Source organism: Fundulus heteroclitus, chromosome 4, assembly GCF_011125445.2.
Source record: "Fundulus heteroclitus isolate FHET01 chromosome 4, MU-UCD_Fhet_4.1, whole genome shotgun sequence".
NCBI lineage: Eukaryota > Metazoa > Chordata > Actinopteri > Cyprinodontiformes > Fundulidae > Fundulus > Fundulus heteroclitus.
In genome coordinates, this window is record NC_046364.1 from 28,416,125 (window position 1) to 28,420,821 (window position 4,697).

The window sequence follows — 4,697 nt, forward strand, 5'->3', positions numbered from 1 at the left end:
AGTTTGAAATAAAGATGAGGCAGATTTAGTAGGTGACACATTTGCTGCAGTACACAACAGGTGAACATCTTACAGACATTCATAGACGGTAGAAGATTCAAAAACTTGGAAATCATAAAAATTTGTTGTAAAAATATAAAAAAAATGTATATCAACTTTAGACATGAATATAACTATGAAAGAAATTTAAACAGTATTAAAAGGGACAGGATATTCAGCTCCAGGGAAGGATCAATATGTTATGCTATGTTTCGACAGATACCGGAAGTAACATTGGAATTAGTATTAAAAATTGTTCAATAAAATATGGAAAGAAGGTTTAATAACAAATAAATAAAAAAGGGGAAACAGTACTACTATTTAATAAATCAGGGAAAGATCCTATCAGTCCAAATAATTATAGACCAATAGCTTTAACTTCTCATTTAAGTAAATGGATGGAGAAAATAATGGTCAGTAGATTTAGGTTGTGCTTGAATATAATACATTAATTAATGGATATCAGTGTGGTTTTAGAACAGGGAGACCAACAATGGATGCACTAACTAGAGTCTGTAATGATATAGAGAAAGCTTAAAAAATGAAAGGGATAATGATTGTAGTATTTTTTAATATAGAAAAAGCATATGATTAATTATGGAGAGGATTACTTATAAAATTAAGCAGATGAGAATAGGTGGGAAGAATGTATAATTGGATATAAGATTTTTGATTATTAGAAAAATAAGAGTGAAGATTGGGAATGATTATTCAAAATAATTTAATGTGGGAAATGGAATACCTCAAGGTAGTGCAATTAGCCCAATTCTATTTATATAATGATTAATGATATGTTTTTTTTTTTCAGGTCCATCTATAAGGGGTGGACCTGTTTCGGCTGAATTTGCATGTTATCTAAGCCATTACAAGGCCTTTGTTTGGGCAGTAGTATAAAGCTTGGTACTCCACATTACTCCAGACTTTTTGAACTGAGAAAGCTTCCTGGAGAGGAAGCGAAACGTCTTCAACTACAGAAAACAAGTCTAGTTGCTTTGTTTTTTACTTTTTTTTGGAATGTTTTTTTGGATACTGACCGTATGAAATCTGCATTGCATGCAGATGATGGGGCCATATGGAGTAGGGGAAAGAATATAAAACATGTGGTAGGAAATATTAAGAAAGCAATTAGTAAAGTAGAAAAATGGTCTTATGAATGGGATTTCAAATTATCAGTAAGCAAGTCTTGTTTTATGGTTATTACAAATAAAATAAATATTGATATAGGAACAATCACATTATATGGAAAGCTGTTGGAAAGGGTAGCAGAATTTAAATATCTAGGACTATGATTGGATAGCTCTTATACATGGAAAGCACATATACATAACCTGGAAACTAAATGTAAGAAAGTTATAAATCTGCTAAAGGCTGTGGCTAGAAATAACTGGGGTGCATATGAATAGTCATTATTAAACATATATATAGGGCTCTCATGCGATCAATAATAGATTATGGCAGTAGTTTTATATATGGAGTAGCAGCTAAAAACAACATTAGAAAGGATAGATAGATTACAGAGTAGGGCTTTACGTATAGTACAGTACAGGAGCAGCGGAGACGACACCTGTTAATGCTCTTTTAATAGCGACTGGAGAGATTCCACTGGAAATGAGAAGAAAACAATTAGCTCTAGTATTTTGGATGAAAATTAAAAGTAGTAAGGAAGGAAATCTAACTTTTTATAAAAAAATTGGGAATATTCAAAGTTCCAGAGCAATGGATTTGCATGGACTATAAGCAAATTGATTAAAGAGTATGCATTATAAGATAAGAAAATAGCTCAGTTAATCCGATTAGTGTGATTCCTCCATGGCTATTTACTGAGGTAAATGTAGATATGAGACTTCTTAAAATGAAAAATAACTGGAATTTAAACGAAATAGGAATAAAGACTGATGTATATTTAAGAAATTCATATTATAATTACCTTAAAATATAGTCAGATGGTTCTAAGAATTTAAAAGCAGGTGTGGGAATAGGAATAATATATATACCAGAGTTTAAAATATACATTTCCAAAAGCATATCAGATCAACAATCTGTTTTCACTGCCGAAATGGTGGCAGTTATACTGAGTTTACAGTGGGTAGAGGAGGTTAGGCCATATAGGGCGGTGGTATGTATGTACGATTCCAAAGCAGTGTTAGAAAGTATTTTGGGGGAAGGAAATAATAGGAAAGATTTAGTATCAGAAATTCTGCACAGTCTATTTAGATTATATAGGGGTGGCATTGATATATATAGTTATGTTGGGTACTAGCTAATGAAGGTGTAAAGGACAATGAAAAGGCAAAAATTAGCAAAAAGGGCTTTAAAGGGGGCGATAACAATTACAATTCCTTTAGGGAAAGAGAAGGGGAATCACTTATTAAGAGTGAAGAAATGGAAAAGTGGCAAGAAAGGTGGAATGAAGATAAAAAAGGAAGAAGATTATATAAAATACAAAAGTCAGTATTAAATAGAGATATTAATGAGAGAAACAGAGGGGAAGAAAATAATAATGATCAGATTAAGAGTAGGTTGCACCTATTAAATGACAATATATATTTCATAGGGAGGAAAAATAAAGATGAATTATTGATATTGATGAGAAAAAAATTTGAAAAATTGAGAAGAACAGTTGGAAGGACAGGCAAAGAATGGAGTCTTAAAGGAATATGTCTTGGGCACTCGGGTGAAGAGAGGGGCGGAGCTTTCCACCGACCACTACCTGGTGGTGAGCTGGCTCCGATTATGGGGGAGGAAGCTTGTCAGACCTGGCAGGCCCAAACGTATTGTGAGGGTTTTCTGGGAACGTCTCGCAGAGTCCCCCGTGAGACGGAGCTTTAACTCCCACTTCCGTGAGAGCTTTGAATACGAGGGAGGCGGGGGACATTGAGTCTGAGTGGACCATGTTCCGCGCCTCTATTGTTGAGGCGGCTAGTCGGAGCTGTGGCCGCAAGGTTGTCGGTGCATGTGGTGGCGGCAACCCTTGAACAAGCTGGTGGACGCCGTCAAACTGAAGAAGGAGTCCTATCGGGCTTTATTGGCCTGTGGGACTCCGGAACTGTACCAGCAGTCAAAGCGGTAGGCGGCTCGGCTGGTCGCCGAGGCAAAAAACTCAGGCGGGAAGAGTTCGGAGAGGCCATGGAGAAAGACTTCCGTATGGTTTCGAAGGGATTTTGGTCCACTATACGGCATCTCGGGGGGGGAGCAGTGCAGCACCAACACTGTTTATAGTGGACCGGAATACTTTGAAGACCTCCTTAATCCCACCAACATGTCTTTCATTGCAGAAGCAGAGCCTGAGGACTCTGGGTCAGGTTCTCCCATCTCTTTTTTTTTTAAAAAGAGGGACCGGAGGGTGTGTTCCAACTACAAAGGAATCACACTCTTAAGCCTCCCTGGTAAGGTCCATTCCGGGGTTCTGGAAAGGAGGGTCCGTCGGAAGGTCAAATCTTGGATTCAGGAAAAGTAGTGTGGTTTTCGTCCTGGCCGTGTAACACTGGATCAGCTCTACACCCTCAGCAGGATCCTGGAGGGTGCATGGGGAGTTTCCCAACCAGTCTACATGTGCTTTGTGTTATGAACTAGAATCAGGAAAACCCAGAGTATTCAAACCAAACAAGCGAGGTGAAGGCAAAAAAACAGGATTTAATAATAAAACAGGGACAGGCAAGGCTCAATGGTCAATTACAGTGACAAACATCTGGCTGACTGGACCATGGACTACCTCACTGACCGCCCTCAGTACGTGCGGCTGCACGGCTGTCAGTCAGAGGTGGCACTCTGCAGCACCGGGGCCCCCCAGGGCACCGTTCTGTCTCCGTTTCTCTTCACCCTCTACACCTCGGACTTCACCTACAACACGGACAGCTGCCACCTTCAGAAGTTCTCTGATCACTCGGCCATTGTGGGCTGTGTGTCTGAGGGGAACGAGCTGGAGTACCGGTCGGTCATCATGGACTTTGTGGACTGGTGTGAGAAGAACCATCTGTGCTTAAACACCAGTAAGACCAAGGAGATGGTGATCGACTTCAGGAGAAGACCCCCACCTCACTCACCTGTGAACATCCAGGGGCAGGACATAGAAACTGTGGAGAGTTTCAAATACCTGGGTGTTCACGTCAACAATAAGCTGGACTGGACACATAACACCGACGCCCTGTATAAGAAGGGCCAGAGCCGCCTCCACCTCCTGAGGAGGCTGAGGTCCTTTGGAGTGAGCAGACCTCTGCTAAAAACTTTTTATGACTCTGTGGTGGCCTCAGCCCTCCTCTACGCCGTCGTCTGCTGGGCTCCTGGCAGCACAGAGCGGGACACAGAAGAGACTGAACAAGCTGGTGAGAGGTCACTTCTGTCCTGGGCTGCCCTCTAGACTCTGTGGAGGAAGTGGTGAGAGGAGGGTGTTGTCCAAGTTCACATCCATCATGGACAACACCTTCCACCCCCTGCACCAGACTGTAGAGGAGATGAGCAGCTCCTTCAGTGCAAGACTTAGACATCCTGTCTGTAAAAGGAGCGCTACCGCAGGTCATTTATCTCTGCTGCTATCAGACTTTACAATGCTGCACTGTAACTGCAACTGTGACCATAACTGTAATAATTAATGTGCATAACCAAGGTGCAATAATCTATTTAATACACTGTCCTACAACCGTGCAATAATCTGATGTAGG